Below are 20,542 nucleotides of genomic sequence, written 5' to 3' on the forward strand. Positions count from 1 at the left end.
AGAGAGAGGGAGAGAAATAGAAAAAAATATTTGAAAGAAAAAATAGCCAGAAAGTTTTCCAAATGTGGTGATCAATATAAACCCACAGATTCAAGGAACTTAATGAACCCAAAGCACAAGAAATATAAAGAAAAAGAGGCCAAGGTATATCATAATCAAAATGCTTAGAAACAGTGATAAGAGAAAGTCACAAAAGCAATGAGAGGGGGAAAAAAAGACACATTCCACAGAAAGGAATATAGATAAGAATAATAGCAGTGTAGGTTACAAAACAGGATGCCATCAAGATGCAAGCCACTCTTCCTACAGAACCCGAGAGACTCAGAAAATTGTAACACCAGGTTTCTCAGAAAGTCAAGGCAAGTGTTAGGACTGAAGGAGGCATAATACTCCTTAAACCCCTCTGCCATTCAGCAATCCAGTTAACTAGCCCTCTTTCATTCTAGTGAAAGACAGGAAGTTTATTGTCTGAAGAAATTTAACCAGAGAATATAACCGGAAACTTAACCAAATTTTCTTATTCTCTTCTTCCACTCATCTCCTAAGACTCGGAGAGCAATTCTGATGGCGAAGGGGTTCCCCTCACCACCAAGCAATTCTGTGCCACCGGCTGGGTGTCCTACAAGTCAGCTCAATTCTGACACCATCTACTTGAAGATTGCCTCAGATCCCAAAGGTTAAGGGCTCATTCCTACAGGACTGCCCCCGGCCCCCACCACCCCCACAGCAATTTTAGATGCCAATTTCAAATTCAGGTTGTCACCTCTGCTTCTGACCAGTTGGCTAGAAATTGGAGGTTCCAATGAACCCCTCCTTGGGTTTGATCAGTTTGCTAGAGTGACTCACAGAACTTAGAGAAACATTTTACTTTTTAGATTACTAGTTTATTATAAAATGATATAACTTGGGAACAGCCAGATGGAAGAGATGCATAGGGAAGGTATGGGGAAGGGATGCAGAACTTCTATGCCCTCTGGGAGCATGGCGCTCTCCCCAGATCTCCGCACATTCACCAATCTGGAAGCATCTGATCTTTTAGGGTTTTAACGGAGTCTTCATTACATGAGTATAGTTGATTAAATCCTTGGCCATTGGTCATAAAATTCAACCTCCAACCCCTCTTCCCTCCCTAGAGGTCAGGGGTAGACTGAAAGTGCCAATCCTCTAACGACATTGTTGCTTCTTCTGGCATCAGCCCTCATCCTTAAGTACTTTCTGAAAGTCACTTCATTAACATAAAACAAGAGATCATTATTACTCTCATCACTTAGGAAATTCCAAGAGTTTTAGGAGCTCTTTGCCAGGAACAGAGTATGAAGACCAAATATGTATTTCTTGTTATAAATTCCCCACAGTCCCCAATATTGGCAGCCAGTCTTATAACAACCAAGCAGGAGGTTAGAGGATCCCTGTCTGGAGAAACTGAGAGGAACAAGACTTTTGGGGATTCTTCTAACGAATCAGCCAGATTCATGCCCAGTCTTCCTCAAATAAAGCCAACAAGCCATACCTCCATCCACTGAGGTCTAAATTACCTTGGAGGATAGAAATTTATCAGAGAAACAAGTGGGGGGGGGAAGAAAGCCCTGGTGCCGAAGGATATAAATCTCCAGCTTAAAATATCTCAGTGAGTGTTCAGCACAATGAATTTTTTTAAAGATTCGCACTAACACACATCAATGTAAATCCAAGTCCAGATTGTAAAAAATAGAGTCTAAGTAAAAGATTGTGAATCATATAGTTAGTGTTCTCTACAGAAACACTTGAAGCTAGAAAACAAGGAAGTAATGTCTTCAAAATTCAAATGAATGAATTTCCACATAGAATTTTACACGCACACAACTAATCACACAAGAGGGTTGAATAAAAGTGTTTTCAAACGTGAAACACTGTCTCAAGAAACTTAACTGTCAAGTGCACTTTCTCAACAAGCACCAAGAGAACAGACCCTACAGAATGAGAAAGTAGCCCACGAGAAAGGATCCAGGAAACAGAGGATCTGTCACAAGCAGGAGTTTCCAGAATGAAGGTAAAGGGAAATCCCAGGATGTTAGCTGTTCATTGAGCCCAGAGACATATCAAGATTGGCACAAGAAGTTAGAAACTTCCAACACGGGCGACTTCAAGAAAAAAACAGAACTGATAGGCTAACTAAAAGGTTGACTGTACTGAAGAAGTGGCACGCAACTCCAGTAGAGCATTTTAGAATGAGTTAGTGATAGATATGTGGAAAACTCAAAAACAAACAAACAAACATACATTTAAATAAATAAATAAATAAATAAATAAATAAATAAATAAATAAAAATACTTTTGATGAACCAAAAAAAAAAAATTAAGGCAATGATTAATGCTGAGAAAAACAAACTCTTATTCAAAAAAAAAACCATGTAATTGTGTATTTCTTTGATAAACAATATACATTTTAATTTAAAAAATTTATCCACCAAAGAGCAGAGTCTGGCCAGCAGCCCTGTTCCTTTCCTTTTTTTTTAGGCATTTTTTTTTTTAAATTTCATATTATTTCATTTGCTGATGATGAAAGAAAAGATGAAAGAAAGATATATGTATAACATCCCTCACTTATACACATGCATACACTATTACCTCCACCTTCCTAGTGTTGCAATTTCTGGATAAGCCAAAATTCCATGCTAATAATATGATGACTATGCAAACACTGTCACAGCTGGACAGGGGTTGGGAAAGCTGTGCACAGAGAGTCCGTTGGTAAAATAATATCTAAAATTGAAAAAAAATCGATATTTTTCCAGCATATTTAGAAATACGGAGATAAAATTCAGACAAATCAGCTAAGAGTTGAAAGTTTCTGCTCCTGAGGAACATGACTCAGTGTTAGGGAGCAGGACCACTGCAGTTCTATTTGATTTTTTATACTATGATTCTTAGCTTTTCTTTGATAATAATTTTAATTAAAATGTTTTTTAAAAATTATGATGATCAACGTGTTTAGTCTTCCCAGGAAACCCTTTTATTTTTAGAAAAAAAAATTACAATCCAGGAATTCGGAACTCTAACTCCATGCCACTTGGCCAAGAGAGATTGGCACATTGCACTTACCTTTTTTTTTTTTTTTCAATTTCCTGTTTATCATCATGCTTCATTCCTCAAATTATTTGGACTTGAGAATGCATATTAGAATTTAACATGGCCATCTCTGGATCAGTAAAATCTCTTTAGTCATATTTCCTCTTTGTTCACAGTGAACAATAAAAGGAGAAAGAACATTGTGCACAGGTAAATAGATGAACCAGTCTTTAATTTTTTAATCTAAATCCCAGTTCTTCAGCCTGTCCTCATGGAGTAGAGCAAACAAAGACAAAAGACATCATGTGTCGTGAATTCTCATGGTTCCAAAACGCAAACATATAATTATGGACATTTGTCCTTACAGATTTCTTAACAATTTGTAGAAAAAAGCAAATTTACTCCAATTTACAAAGTGTATGTTTGCTCGTATACCTTCTGCAATTAAGAAAACACAATTCTCTACTGAAATAATGGACAGCAAACATTTAAAAAAAAAAAAAACATTTTTCTCTACTATTTAATCATCTGTGCTGCTGAGTTATTGTTACAAGTTAATGGAGTTAGCCAGAAAATCATCCAGAGCATTTATACTCAAGGTCTGAAAAAATGATTAGGTTGAATAAGTAAAATCCAGATGTTGGAAAAATTAACTTAAAAACTGGTGAAAGTGTAACACCCTAGCAGTGCTATCAAATGTTTTGAGTCCTACAATTAATAGTAGGACATAATAAAAAGAAGACTGGAAACTAGGGTTTTAATACTGGATCCGCCCCTCAAATGTCATTGGATAATAGGCCAGTCAGTTCCCCTCTCTGTGCTTCACTTTGTCTGTAAAATATGGGGATCTAACTGGATGATCTTGCAAGTTTTTCAGGTCTTAGAGGAATACAAAAGACATGCCAAGGATTTCCTCTTTCTCTACTCATGCATCCCGTAGGTTGATTTATATAATTATATGCAGGCATTTGAAAACCCTACTGTCTCCAAGGATCTGACCATCAATTACAGCAGGAAATGTGGTAGTTTAATTTAAGCTAGATCTTAAGCATTGTCAGCAAGACTGAAAGCTTGGCTGCATCTCAATTATCCCTACAAATTAAGGGTGTGGTATCAAGAATAATCCAAAACACTTTCACTTAGCTTTGGAATCCATTATATTCTTTGGTTTACAGAAAACCCACATGAACATTTTGGTTCATTCAGGCTGATTTTTTAAATTTGTTGACTAAATGACACACTCAATGATCTAGTCTAAAATTATTCCTCACTGGATAGAAAAGACATTGTCTTTGAATTCGACATAGTCCTTGAATTTCTAAGGGCTGGTTCATGCAGAGACCTAGTTTACATGGTAACAGGAGAGACCTTTGTGGTGTGTACCCTGCTCTCCACTCTGATTTGCTAAGCCATGTTTTAGTTACATAGCACCACTGCTTGGGACTCATTTGATTGGCAGTGGCTGAGCATCAGAACCAAACTCAGCCAATCAGAGCTCTGTGACTAAGAATGAACTCTCAGTGTGGGTCTGTGTTCACCTATGTGAAAACTACATAAACATGAGAACTGGGGCACAGCCATTAGCTTATGAGTAGAAATAGCAGCGATGGCTTGCAAAGACAGCCAAATGAAAAGAATTTGCTGAAAGACTTGGAAATAAAACAGAGAGAAAGCCTGTTTTCTGGGCTTCCCTTGGCCTTCTTAGCCCCTTTTGAGTCACAGCTGCATTTTTGCCATTGGCTCCCAGGTCACCCTCCTCTACCATCATATTAAATTCTTCCTTCTTGCTTAGGCTAACAGGAACCAATTTCTATTATTAAGAACAAAAAAATTTTGCTACTGTTAAATTGACTTTTTTTCAACTGAACTGAAAATTTGTCATGAGAAGATCTTTTTGATGGCTCTATATTTTTCTAAATTAACTTGTCATTTCTCAGACAGAAAGTGGCTTGGTGTCACAGAGCCCCAGATTATTAAAGATGATTGCACATTTAGAAATTTTGTCTTCTTTTCCATGCCATTCTCTGTTCTATAAAGTTTAAGCTTAATTATATAACAAGAATGATAAACCACACTTCTAAGGTTAACAAAGGGTCATAGCAGTGGAACTTTTTATTGTAATGACCAATGGCATTCCTGAATCAGTCACAGGTTAATACATAATAATTACTTCTTTTCTGAAAACAATGGCAAAATATTCCTAGTAACAGATGACTCAAACAGCCACTGGAATACCTTGGCTGCCATTTGTCGACTACTTCCAGAGAGCTGCAAAACACACCCCTTCTTCAAAAATTGAAACTCCAAAGCTTTTCAGATAAAGGGGACCCGGTACTATAATGCCAAATGCACCAAAATGGTGTCAGCTGATGTGAGTCCAAGTCTTTACAACGTCTCCACTTCTGTGGATCTTAGTCTCTTCATCTCATTTGGAATAGAAAAACCCAACGTGAAACCCATAGGCCAAATGTCACCCAACAGACCACGTACTGATGCCTCCCTTCCTGGGACACATTAGTAAACTTTTTGTGCCTCTGTTTCCTCATCTGCACAATGGGGTTGCTAATTGTACCTACCTCATAGGGTTGTGATGAGGCAGCTATTACTCACAAAGGGCTTAGAAGGATGCCTGGCAAACAGGAATACTCAATTAATTATGGCTTTTTTAAATTATTTGTATTATTTCTCAATATTTTTAAAAACAGACTAGCTAGTTGTGGGTGGATGTCCTATTGCTAATATGTTTGACTATTAGAAACCATAAATTTGATGAGGTGTGTTGGACAAATCTGTAATTGTAATCAAAGCTGAATATATTTAATGATCATATTTTGAGACATCTAAGTTCAATTTTGCTAAAAGTAAATAATTAAACTGGATAGACTTAAAGCATTATTGAATAAGGAGGAGTAGGGCTAACTAAAGCCTGCAGGAAGCACCTGACTCATTTTGGGGTCATGGCCAATGTTCATGCTATAAGATTAGCTTTCCATGTAGCCTTTACACAGCTGGATTTCATAGCATGTAGATCAACTGTTGAAAACATGGACGAAAGAAAAAAGAAAAAGAAAAGACATAGGTATATCCTGTTTGTCTGAGTTCTAATATTGCTTCCAAATCAGGCCTTCTTGGCTTCCACGTTTTTGGCTCTAGAAAATTCCGGGCCTAGAAAGCAACTATTTCTCTGGTTACCCAGAAGCAGAAAATTACTACTTTGAACAGACTGTGGTCTCTTGTGCCTACCTGCAGAGTAGCATCAGATCAGAGGAGATACTCTTCATTTAGAAACATATATTCATTGTGTTGAACCTCACTGTGAATGCCCGCCCCATCTCAGGCCATAATCTGGAAGGATATGAAAAATTAGAAGTGAATCATTCTACACAATTAAGTGGGAAGGACTTTAGGTCTCAGCAGGAAACCCAAGCAGGATGATAGGAAAGGATAAACAGAATGTCTGAGCCACAGAAAGGAAGGCCATCCCTCCACATCACCTCCATGTAACCAGCTAATAACATATTGGTATTTTAGGACAATGATATGCAATGCTCATTTTCACGTCTATATGGTGTCATCTATATGGTGCTATGTTGATATGGTCCCTTCATTCCTGCGAAGCTTCAATAAAAGAGAAAAAGAAAGTAAAGCAGAAACGAAGAACAATGTCTAGGACTACAGCATGGACGAAGACAGGGAGACTCCACAAAAATCCACAGGTGGCATTTTCCATAGCAGTGAAAATGAAAGCAGAAGGTGAGGGGACTGGGTCATACACACAACTGAGCCTCGGGCTACCTATGAATGACCTCCCCTTACACAATGGAGAGATACTTCTTCCACATGATGGCAAATATCTCTGAACGTCATCTCATTGTCTTGAACGTTATCTTTCCATTGTCTGATTTGTTTAGGTCCTGCTCGGGTCCCATTCAGGACTATTGTGTTTTCTTAACTTATTATTATGGTTGCCTTCAACTTCTTAAACAATTATGTCTCCTACAAGTCTATGTTTATGTAAAACAGTGGCTGAGTACTGATAGGTGACCAGAATAAAAGCAGCCTGTACAAAACAGGATGGGCTTCCAAAGGGAAAAGTAGTTTAAGTGGTTTTTTTTTTTCCTTCTGCATTTATTTCTCTCAGTGTGCAGCCATTATGAAATAACATTCCCACTTTATCAAAGGTTATGTTTATCAACAGTTAAGTAACAAGAAATTTATTTATTCCACAAATATGTGTTGCTAGGAGCAGGACCACAAAGATAAATACTAAATGGTCACAGTTTAGTTCAGGAAAGAGAAGTGAAAACAAAAATGGAGGCCTGTGTGTACACTAAGCTAAGACAATGCAAGGAGTTGTAAAGAACTCTGGCTTGGGGAGATGCAAAAATTCCAAAAGAAAGTGACAGCTGGAGCAAGTTTTGAAGAATTCATAGGAGCTCACCCAACCAACAGGAAAAGGCATTGCAGGAAGGTGAGGGCATGGGCCTCCGGGAAACCAGCACTTGAACAGGAAACAATGGGAAGCTTCATGTGCGGGGAAATTGGCAGGAGAAAAGGAAGAGGGAGGCAGTGCTGAGATTCTGAAGGTCTTTACATGACTCGGATGCTATGCCTTTAATCTATGGGCGATGGAGATCCAGCTTGATAGGGACCAGACTGAGGAAGATGTGCTGCTTTAGAAGGATGGGTTGGAAGGAGATAGAAACGGAATCTGAAAATCCAGAAGATCTGAGCTGTGATGATGACTGTGGCGGGGAGCAGGGAAAGTTGTATCACTATTATTGGCCAGAGCCAACTGGGATACCTCTGTTTTATTTCCTGAACCTGTCTCCCTATGTCTACCATTAAACTTGCCTAAGGGAAAAGGGTTAAAAAAAAAAAAAAGTTCCCTTCTTTTTTCCTGGACCATTCCCAAGTGAAGAGTTCTACATCCAAGCAATTTTTTCTGCTTTCCTGAATTTTTAACTGCCTCTCGGAGCCATCTGCATTCATCAGTTTTACAACCCTTTAGATTCCCACTCCAATTACTAAACAGAAAACCTTTTCTGCCCTACTAAAATATGGACTGTCAAAGGACCCCAGGGCTCGGTCTGTAAATGGAAGCGAAGGGATAAAGTCAATTCCAGTCTGAGGCTCTGGGCTTAGAGAGCAACACTAGCTTCACATCCCTGAGCTGGAGTGATTTGCAGTCCCCACCCTGCCCCTCCACCACCCCCACCTTTGTGCACCACCACTGACTTTTCACTTCCCAGGGTGATCTCTGGAAAGCCAAGTTGTATTGCTAACATCTTTACATGCAATCCATCCAAATGATCTTCTGCCAAATCTCAGTGGAGTTTAGAGATTCCTGTGAAGGGTTTCTGCAGCTTTGTTGTTTTTAGATCAGACTTTTCTCATTTTGTTTCTCTTGCTTCCCTCCAGCTTCGGGGGAGAGTTCAGCTTTCAGTTTGATGAGTTATCAGTTAAACACCTCATCCCCAAAGGGCTGCCTTGGAGTCTTTTACGACTGACCTTGGAAACAGTCTCAGTTGACTCAACAAGGTGGACCACGATGTCCTCAGTGATGACTCATCTCCTATAGCTAGGCTGTATCTACATGTGCTAATTTATTTAGGAGGAAAAGTTAGGTTTAAATATTATATAAAGTACTTTTAATGGAAAATTAGTTATGACTCACTGGGAAATTCAGCTGATTATTTTCAAAACCAACTATCCTTTTAAAAAAATTAAACATACTCTGTTTTTAATATCTGTGTCTGAATATCTCTTGTGTACTGCAGTTAGAGGAAACATGAAAAGGATCGTTCTGACCAATATTTCCTTTTCTTCTTCAGAATAAATATTAATATCAGTGAGCTCTTCTTCATGTGATTTTAAATAGCGCTAGAGGAGACCCAGACTAAACATCTGAAAGAATCACCTAAAAGTGAGACTGAGGCCACTAAAACCCACAGAAGTTAAGACACACCCAAGGTCACACAGGAAGTGTATGGCAGAGCTTAAATTCTACCCAGGTGTCTTGGGTTTTTTTGTCCAAACCTTTTTAGCTACATTTCTTTCTTTATTAAAAAAAAAAAAAAGTCTTTCTTTCTTTCTGTCTTTCTTTCCTTCCTTCCTTCTCCTTTCCCTGTCTGTCTTAGGTTCATAATAAAATCTGCAGAAAGCTACAGAGATCTCCCATGTACCTCCAGATCTCACACATGCAGAGCCTGTCCCACTATCCACATCACTCACCCAGTGGTACCTTTTCCACTAAGGATAAACCTACACTGACACATCACAATCACCCCAAAGCCCATTGTTTACCTCAGGGTTCATTCTTGGTGTTACACATTCTATAGGTTTAGAAAAATCTGTAAGGACATATACCCATCCTTGTAATTTTCTACAGGGTATTTTCACTGCCCTAAAAACTCCTCTGTGTTCTACCTACTCCTCTGTCCACCAACCCCTGCCCCTGGTAATGATGGACCTTTTCACTGTCTCCATAGGTTTGCCTTTTCCAGAACGTCATGCCGTTGAAATCATATCCTATGTGGCCTTTTCAGATCAGCTTCTTCCATTTAGTAGCATGCATTTAAGGTTCCTCCATGTCTTGTTGTGGCTTGATAGCTCATTTCTCTTTAGCACTGAATAATATTCCAGAACTATACACAGAAGTGGGCCAGGTGAGAGTTACATTGGTAAGAACCACCGATTTGGTTCTGCAGATGGGCAAAGCTGCTGGCTGCGATACCACTTGGGCTCTGCGGGTAGGAGCTGGGTCGGCCAAGATCCTAGAACTCGTTGTTGCAAGTTCCTCCCGCTTCTCCATCACAGTCACGTTCCCTGGGGTCACGCCCCGCAGATTCCCCTGCAGTCCCCATGGGGGCTCCCAAGAAATGACCCACAATGCCTGGGGGTGAGGCTGGATGTCCCTCCTGCCTCTCTTTTCCTGCTGGAGGAATCACAGGCTGGGGGATGACCTGGGTGAGGTGTTGAAGCAATCTGGGGGGCCATGCCAGCAGCCTATAGCTCCTCCCTCTCCCTCTTAATGGGTCTGTCATGGTAACAGTGGTACAGGGGGTGCTTCAGCCTCAGCCTCAAGTTCCAGGATTCTCTTGGTGATGTCTTACCCATGAATCTTTGTTAGTTGTCCTTCTTGTGATGGGGAATGAAGTCAGGAAAAACCTATGTCGCCATCTTGGTGACATCACTCCTGAATAATATGCCACTGTTGGAGACACTGGTTTATTTTTCCATTTACTTACTGAAGGACATCCTGGTTGTTTCCAAGTTTTGGTAAACATCCATGTGAAGATTTTTGTGTGGACATAAGTTTTCAGCTCCTTTGGGTAAATACCAAGGAGCATGACTATTGAATTGTATGCTAAGAATAGATTTAGTTTTGTGAGAAAACACCAAACTGTCTTCCCAAGTAATCTAACTGTACCATTTTGCATTCCCATCAACAATGAATGAATGTTCCTGTTCTCCACATCCTCGCCAGCATTTGGTGGTGTCAGTGTTGCAGATTTCGGCCATTCTAACAAATTTGCAGTGGTATCTCATTGTTGTTTGAATTTGCTTTTCCCTACGGACAAGTGATGTGGAGTAATTTTTCATCTGCTTCTTTGACATCTGTGTATCTTCTTTAGTGAGCTATCTGTTAAGGTCTTTGACCCATTTTTTTTAATTGGGTTGTTTGTTTTCTTAGTGTGGAGTTTTAAGAGTTCATTGTACATTTTGGATAACAGTCCTTTTCTTTTGCCAACATTTCTGTATGTGCAAACTACATGTTCTTTGAAATATCTTAGCAATGAAAGCAAAACCAATTAACTATAAGCTTAAGACTTCCTCAGATAATCTTACCCATCTATGATGATATCCAAGTTGGTAAAAAATCATAATTGTGTTGATGTGTGTGTTCATATATGCAAGAGCATTGTCCGGTATTTCTTATGGGCCCCCCCAAGGGACTAGGCACTGAGGATAAAAATGAGATAACGTGGCACACTAAAATAATAAACAATATAAGTCCAACCCTGGAATGTGAAAAGTTCTGGGATACAAAGGAGAGAAGGTCTGAAACGTGAAATGGATGATTTAGGACTCTGACCCATGGCTAAGAATTTTCCATAGGAGGAAGAAAGGAAAGGGCAACTCAGGCAGAGGCCAGCATGAGCACACACATGAAGCTGTGGAGACACATTGTGGGAGGAACCGGGTACCAGTCTCCTGGGGCAGGTAGGCAGGGCCTGGTTCCTGCCTTCCCTACTAAGCAGAGTGCTTTCTGAGGTTAGATACAAGGTTTTCTAACCTACATTGGTAGTTCCCATTCCAGGGATCGATTTAGGGCTGGTCTGCTTTTTCTGACTGTAAGATGGTCTAGAAGGGAAAATTCCTGTTCAGAGGGTGCCCTCTCTTGGTAAGAGGTCGCACGAGGCATTTCTTTCCAAGAAAGAGAGAGACAGATAGATAGAGATATAAATTTCTAATGAGAAACACCTACCTGCAGCTTCAGACAACTCTAAGAGAATATGATTTCCCTGACAGGTTACCTTAGTTAACAATACGGCAAAATGTGGGAGAAAAAGCCACAGACTGAGGAGAATTAAAGTTCAACAGGCTGAGTGAGCTTAAGCCTCTGAGCCTCCGTTTATAGTTATTGAATTGCGCTGGGAGACCGTCCTCTCTCCTTTCCTGACACGCCCTGACTTCTGAAAAAATACGGCTTATTGTGTCTTGGCCGAATACAGAATGCTTGTACTTAGACCATGTTCGCAGGAGTTAAAGGCTCTGAATGAATCAGAGAATCCCTACCGGAAGAAAAAATGTCCTTTCTGGCTGTGGCAGCTTTGGTCTCTCAATTTTCCATTGCAGCCAGAGATAACTGGCCCAGATAATTTTCCCTCTCTCCTTTTCCCATGTTTGTTTGGCAGTAAAAAGCCTATTTGAGAAAGTAAATAATGTAAACACAGCAGAATCCCAATCCAGCCCTCCAACACACGCCCACCACCATTTTAAACTACAAATCTGCCAAACCACACATCAACCAAAAGATGCTTGTTGAGTGTATTATGGGATTCAGAGGATATATCTTCTTTCCAAATGATTTCATCAGGCTTTCCACACAGTGAGCTTACGTGAGCCCCCCCCCCCCCAGCTGAGGAGAGGCAGGAGGGGGTCTCTGAAACTTGTGGTGTCCTGGGGTTTGGACACTCCCCACGGACCATCTAGCAAGTGCATTACGGAGCAAAAAACATCTGGAAACGGACAAGAGTGAGAAGAGCAGAGAGAAGGAAGGTTGGTGCAAACTATGAGCGGTCATGTGGGAGAAATCAGTTAATTTTCTCAGCTGTTGCCAAAAAAAATGTCACAGTGGTATAAAGAAGTGGAAAATGAGAAAACTCCATTATCATCCAAAAACCAGATGGGAAGGAAGATGGGACCGCAGACCTGATTTAGGCGCGGTTGTGGTCCTCTGGTGCCCTCTACTGTCAGTGAGGGAGACTGCAGCCGCCCGCCCTGAGGAAAGAGACCAGGCCAAGCCCGAATCTGGCCGCCGGCCAGAGGTTCAATAAATATGTCAACTGATAAAAAGTAAAGAAAGAAGGAATGACAAGGGGAGGGTGGACAGAAAAATCTCAAGCTCCTTCCAAGACTTCAACCAGAGTTAATTGTATCAATATTCAAAATATTTTCAGAAGTTTTTATGTTTAAACTACTGACTAAGATAACAAAAAGTACTGTCATTTGGCTTTTTATGGCGCTTTACAAATTCTTTATTGTTCTATAAAGTATTTGCTGTGGTATGGACCATTTCAGTTCAGAAGCCTGAGAACCTGATGTGCGTGGACCAGGGAGTTCCCAGTTTAGGGGCGGATGGGAAATGTCTATTCCTCATAACTTTGAAAGGTATTATTCTCCAGTTTGCTTCATTTTACTTAAAACTGTCTCACAGAACAACGGATCAGAGGCCACAGTTGACTGAACAAACACTACTATTATCACCCCCACCATATGTGAAATAGTGGCTGCTGATTGCTGAGTGAGAGATGTTTTAAGCTCAGCTTTACTCCACAACAGATATTTTATTCAGTACCGGGATGGTTTGAGAGCACCCTCACTCCCTTGACAGATGTCTTGACAATTACTAGAGTATAACAGTTAGTTAAACTAGGCGGGAGTAACAAGTAGCCCCCCTCCAGTAAGCTCTTTTCTTGCTTATGGAACTGTCTCATGGTGGTGTTCGTGCCCAACAGGCAGCACTCTGCATGGTGATCCAGGGCCCAGGTTCCTTCCATATTGTGGCTCTGCCATCCTTCAGGGCCACATCATTATCTCCACCTGTGTCCCCTTCTGGAAGAGACAAGACAATTCCATCCTTTGTGCTCACGTCCCACTGGCCAGAGCTCAGGCATAAACCACACCTAACTGTGGCGGTTTAGCTGTGTCCCCAAGAGGAACACAGATCTTGGGGAACAACAAAATTCTAGGCTATGGCTACCAGAACTTTGGAGGTCGTTTCATGTTCTCCCTTCTGATGACACACTCTATTCAAATCCCTCCTGATTGTAAATCCCTCATGTTAGCCCATCACAACATTTCTAACTGCTAGCAACAACATTTGCAAGTTGTGTCACCTAGGACAAACTACACAGTACGTCTAAGCTTCTGTTCCCTCATCTATAAAATGGTGATAATGATAGTACTTACAGACAGCACTTATACACTGTAAGGGATAAATGAGCTAATTTAAATAGTGCACTCAGCGTGGTGCTAGCTAGTAATCAGAATGACTATATTTATTGCTTCCTTCTTCTATCTTGACTCTTTCCAAATCAAAGCAGATCAATATATCTCTATTTTCATTATGTTCAACATATCATATGCAGAAGGTATTTTATTCCTGCCCTCAATGAATTAAATCTGTTTTGAAGATGGGACATAAAACTGGTAAAAAGTTATGCTTCGAGAATATTTATACAGACTATTGAGCCATCAATAGAAGAATTTTCATTAAAAAGTGCATGATTATCCCCAAATTAGTAGTACGTGCAATGAAATTTTCAGAGGTGAGAGTTAATGTAAGACCTTACGAGGGAGGTAGGATTTGGATTTGGTCTTCAAGAGTAGATTCTAAAGGGAACCCTTCTACAGTGCTGGTGGGAATGTAGTCTGGTGCAGCCGTTATGGAAAACAGTATTCAGATTCCTTAAAAAACTAAAAATAGACTTACTATATGATCCTGCGGTCCCACTCCTGGGCATATAACTGGAGGGAACTCTAATTTGAAAAGATACATGCACCCCAATGCTCATAGTGGCACTATATACAATAGCCAAGAGACACAGAAGCAACCTAAATGTCCATCGACAGATGACTGGATAAAGAAGTTGTGGTATATTTATACAATGGAATACTACTCAGTCATAGAAAAAGAATGAAATAATGCCATTTGCTGCAACACAGATGAACCTGGAGATCATCATTCTAAGTGAAGTAAGCCAGAAAGAGAAAGAAAAATGACATATTATGTCACTCATATGTGGAATCTAAAAAAAAAAAGGATACTATGAACTCATCTACAAAACAGAAACAGACTAAACAATCTTATGATTCCTGGGGAAAGGGGGTGGGAAGGGATAAATCTGAGAGTTTTGAGATTTGCAAATGTTAGCCACTATACATAAAAATAGATTTTTAAAAAATATTCTTCTGTGTAGCACAGGGAACTATGTTCAATGTCTTATAATAACCTTTAATAAAAAAGAACATGAAAATGGATATATATGTATATATGCATGACTGGGACATGGTGCTGTATACCAGAAATTGACACATTGTAATTGCCTGTAGTTCAATTAAAAAAAGAAAAAAGAAAAAAAAAGAGTAGATTCTAGATAAGGATAATGTAGGTAAGAATTCGGACAGAAGGCACTATGGAAACTAGAATGACCTTTAAAAAAAAAAAAAAAAAAGCAAAGATCAAGAAAGCAAGGACCTGGGGGAAGGGACGGGGAGCAAGGAAAAGTTAAGAGACAAGGGATGATTAAATTTTTCTATAAGTATGTGAATAATAAAAAATAAAGCTAGAAAGGTAGGTTGGTGCTAATAGAAAGCTAAGCTAAGAGCTTGCCTTTGTAGGCAATTGACTAGCCAATCTAAATGTGCAGAAAAAAGCCTTTTGCAGACAGGGAAGGATATATAAAAGGAGGTGAAGGGCAAGAGTTAAGAGCCCAGGCTTCAGAGCCACTGCCTGTTTCAAACCTTGGCTCTGTCCCTTAAAACATATGACCTTGGGCAACTTTCTCCACCTCTCTGTGCCTCAGTTTTCTCATCTATAAAATGAAGTGATAACCCCTTGTGGAGCGATCACGGGGATTGGATGGCTCTGTGCACTCAAAGCTGTTAGAAGAGAACCTGGCCCGTGGCAGACCCTCAGTCAGTATGAGTGACAGTATTGAGGACAGTGGTGGCGGTGGTCTGCCTCTCAGTGGATCCTTCATGACTTCAGGATGGAAGTATTAAAGTCAACCTAGCCTTGTGGAGAAAGGGGAACCCTCCTTCACTGCTGGTGGGAATGCAGTTTGGTGCAGCCACTGTGGAAATCAGTATGGAGATTCCTCAAAAGACTAGGAATAGACTTACCGTATGACCCAGGAATCCTGCTCCTGGGCATATATCCAGAAGGAACCCTACTTCAGGATGACACCTGCACCCCAATGTTCATAGCAGCACTATTTACAATAGCCAAGACATGGAGACAGCCTAAATGTCCATCAACGGATGACTGGATCAAGAAGATGTGGTATATTTATACAATGGAATACTACTCAGCCATAAAAACCAACAACATAACGCCATTTGCAGCAACATGGATGCTCCTGGAGAATGTCATTCTAAGTGAAGTAAGCCAGAAAGAGAAAGAAAAATACCATATGAGATCACTCATATGTGGAATCTAAAAAAAAAAACAAACAAAGCATAAATACAAAACAGAAATAGACTCATAGACATAGAATACAAACTTGTGGTTGTCAAGGGGGCGGAGGGTGGGAAGGGATAGACTGGGATTTCAAAATTGTAGAATAGATAAACAAGATTATACTGTATAGCACAGGGAAATATATACAAGATCTTATGGTAGCTCACAGAGAAAAAAATGTGACAATGAATATATATATGTTCATGTATAACTGAAAAATTGTGCTCTACACTGGAATTTGATACAACATTGTAAAATGATTATAAATCAATAAAAAATGTTAAAAAATAAATAAATAAAAATAGATAAATAAATAAAGTCAATCTAGCCTTACACAACTGCTCCTAGTAGAACATCTCTCTCTCTTAGTAACAAAGAACTCTCTGAATGGCTAGAACTGTAGAAACCTTCAATGAGCTCATGTTCCCCGTTTGGCTTCATAGATACAAGGACACCCAGGCATTTCCAAGCCGAACCAAATGGTCACTTTTCCCTGGAGCTAGGTGGAGTCATTCACTAGGGCTGCCATAATAAAATACCACAGACTGGAGGACTTAAACAAAGGAAATTTTTTTCTCACGATTCAGGAGACCAGAAGTTCAAGACCGAGGTCTTGGCAGGTTTGGTTGCACCTGAGGCTTCTCTCCTTGGCTTATAGATGGTCCCTTTCTTCCTGGGTTCTCACACGGCCTTTCTTCTGTGTACACATCCCTGGCGTCTCCCTGTGTGTCCAAGCTTCCACTCTTATAAGGACAACCGTCATACTGTCTTAGGGCCCACCCTAATGGCCTCATTTTCATTTAATCCCCCTTTTAAGGAACTTGTCTCCTGATACAGTCATATTCTGAGGTTCTGGGGGTTATAGCCTCATCACCTGAATTTGGGGGGAACACAATCAATCCAACCCACAACCCCAAGCTAGGACCTTTCTCCTCATTATATTATTTTCTCCAGTCCCCTGTCAAGGAAGTCTCTCTTCATGACCCTTACATCGTAATGGACAGTTTGAGACTTTACCAAGAAAGGCAAGAGGTGTACTTGTGAATGACTCACTCATTCATCCATCCCGATACGTCCCTAGTGCCCCCAGCGGGCCATGTTCTGGGCAGTTATGCCAGGATCCAGCCATACACGGAACAAATTGTCTGCCCTTGTGGCACATGCTTTCCAGTGGGGGCGCCATATACGTCTGACAAAATACGTGTTGGCACTTGGAATGTGTCAGGTGTGAACAGGAGCTATGAAGAAGAAGAAGGAAGAGGAAGGAAGAAGGGAGCGCCCTGGGCAGCGAGGGTGACTGTTTTCTAAGGGTGGTCATGGCAAGCCCCCTTCCTAAGGTCACATCTTAGCGACGACTGGAGGAAACAAGCCATGCAGATAATGGGAGAAAAAGCAGTTCAGGCCAACAGAACGTGGGGTGGGACGACCGGAGGTGGGAGTGGCTTAGGAACACCACCATGGCCAGAGCAGAACAAAGGAGGGGGAAGTGCTTGGAAATGAGAGGAGGGGTGGGTCAGGCCCCCTGGGCAGTGCTTCACTGTCATTGTAAGGATGTTGACTTTTGCTGGAGTGAAATAAGAAGTCATTAGAAGGTTTTTTGCAAAGGAGTGGCACGATCTGATTTGCATTCTTAAAGTCTCACACCGGTGGTTGTGTTGAGAACAGGTTGTGTTGTCTTGTGGTCATGTCACTTCAGTATTCAAAGCGAGCATCTTCAGATCTCTCTCTGCTCGATCTTCACATTGCCTTCTCCTTTGTACATGTCTTGAATCTCTTTTTGCCTCACTCTTAGGATACATCTAATTGCATATCCACTCAGAGAATCCAGGATAATCTTCTGCATCTCAGGATGGGTGTGGGGAGTAGGGAGCGGTGAGCAGGCTGGCTGGTTGCATTTGTCAAGCTGGGAGGTAACAGTGGCTTGACAAAAGTAAAAGCAGTGAAGGTAGTAAGAAAGGTTTAGATTCTTGATATGTTTTGATTGCAGAACCACCAAGATTTTCTGTTATTCCATCTGGTGCTTATAACTCCCTCTAGGTTGCTTTTGGCATCCTGCCAAAGTTCCAGTTACCTCTGAGCATTCCTTGTATCTTGGAGCCAAGTATACAACTTAAATCCATGCACATCCTCCCAAATCCAATCTACACATCAAAAAAGATGAACACGAACCTTACATAAATCCTTACATGGGAAACTGGATAAAGCAGGCATCTTTAACCATCTATACCCTGATCACAGGTTATAAAAAGTCCAAAGCCAAAAGGGATGCAGAATGCCTCCAGATGGTATGATATTCAGATAAAGAAATACAGACTGTCATCATGCATGTGAAGCATTTCTAACCAGAAAAGGAAAAGAGAGCAGAAGACAGGAAGGCAGACCAGGAAAGTGATAAAATTTGCTCTCCCTCAAAGTGGGTGACTAGCCTGGTGCAATTACTTTTGCCTAAGAGTTCTTGTCAATACTTCCAAAAGCAAGCTACAAAATTGTTTTCTGATTGCTGAAGTTAAGAAGTTGTAACTTGAGGTTCTCTTACTTAAGATGAAGAATTTAGCATCGTTCTTGTCACCTTCTTCTTCCCTGATTTTTGTTCATACAGTCAGAGATTTTAACTCAAGATAATTTTTACTAAGTAAATTGATTAGTAAATTTTTACTTAGTAAAAATTATTACAGTTATTATTACTAACTAGTATTACTTTTATTGAAAAATGACTATCTGTCTCTGAAGACACTGGTTCCCCACCACCTTTCTCAAACAAAAGCTGATTTTTTTCCCCCATACTCCATGTGGCAGGTTGAAAAATGACCTCTCAAGAAGAGATCCACATTCCAATCTCTGGAACCTGTGAATGTCACCTTACACAGCAATTCTTGCAGATGCCATTAAATTCAGGATCCTGAGATGCAAAGATTATCCTAGATTATCTGAGTGGGTTCAAAATGCAATCAAATGCATCCTGCTCAGAGTGAAGCAAAAGTAGACTTAATACATATACAGAGGAGAAGGTAATGTGAAGACAGAGCAGAGAGAGAGATTTGAAGATTCTCACTTTGAAGGTTGGAATGATGTGCCCACAAGCCAAGGATTGCCAGGAGTCTCCAAAAGATGAAAGAGACAAGGAGCAGATTCTCCTACAGAATCTCTGGAGGGAGTGCTGCCTTGCCAACACCTGGATTTTGGCTCAGTAATACTGGCTTTGGACTTCTGATATCCAGAACCATAAGAGAATAAATTTCTGTTGTTTCAAACACAAGGTTTGTATTAATTTGTTTCAGAAGCGCAGGAAACTAATACAACTACATATACTTCAAGGCTGCACTTTAAGTAGGTGATTTGTTATCCTGCATCGCTACTTCTAAAAAGATTTTTCCCCTGTATCCATCAGACTTGACCACCAGACACCTCTTCCTTTTATCATCTGGGCACCTCCTGACCACCCCTTGCTCATCAAGGGCTTTAGTGCTCCGCTGGCTTCATTCTCTTCTTCACTCTTACTCTTGGCAATTTCAACAGTCCTCGCCCCTGAAAATGTTTTACTACTCGGTTGAGAGGATGTGCCCCTCACATCACTTGGGTCATCCATATTCTCATGGCTTTCCCTGAATCTTGTCATCACCAATAACTATACACCCTCCAAAATCTCCATCAGTCAAGGTCCTCTCCACGCACCACCTCCTACCCTTCCAGCGCATGGACTCAATTCTCTGCTCCAACCCTCTGTGGACCACACAGGGACCACCACTGCCCTGACCCTACCATTGATCACTACTCCACCCTTTTTCTGCCCTCATTTCCCTCCAGCTTAGAAGCTTTGATCTAGTATTAGAATCATCTTCCTCCATAACACCCTTCCTGGTCCTACCTTCTATTTTATTTACCAGATTAAGCCTCCAATCTGCTTACCCAAACTGTCTGCCAATTCTGAGCTAACTGTCTCACTTTAAATTTGTGATGATGAGTCTCACCTCAGCACTGCCAGCACTCCTGCTGCTTCTCCAGGACAGTTGTTTTCTCTTTCTCCAAATATTTCACAACCTCTTGTTTTCAACAGACCACACTTATCCCTCACCCAGTCTCTGCTACAGACTTTGACATATTCCCGAGTGAAAAACAAAACAAAACAAAACTCAGGAATCAGACAAAGCTAACCTCACCTTCCTACTGAGACAGGATGGAAGGGAGCAGGGCACAGCCAAAGGAATGACAGTAATTTAACACCAAAATGGTGGAAGATTCAACTCCTAGTTGGCCTTGAGGATTAAGAGGTTTGACTTCCAGTAGACCTTGAGCTTCATTATATGCTCATTGTAACGGCGTGATAAATGACACGCATGCAGGTGCCATGACAGTCCCAAGGATTACTGCAAAAGGCCAAAGAATGGGCGGTGGCCCATTTCCTGGGAATCTCAACCCCAGGGTAGTTGGAATGGTCCCACCTGTAAGCATATGAAGCTACTGAGACCATAAAAACTGACAACACCACACCTAGTGGCCTTTTCCACTCTCTTCTCTTGGGAGACG

The sequence above is a fragment of the Camelus ferus genome, chromosome 16 (genome assembly GCF_009834535.1).
Source record: "Camelus ferus isolate YT-003-E chromosome 16, BCGSAC_Cfer_1.0, whole genome shotgun sequence".
Taxonomy (NCBI): domain Eukaryota; kingdom Metazoa; phylum Chordata; class Mammalia; order Artiodactyla; family Camelidae; genus Camelus; species Camelus ferus.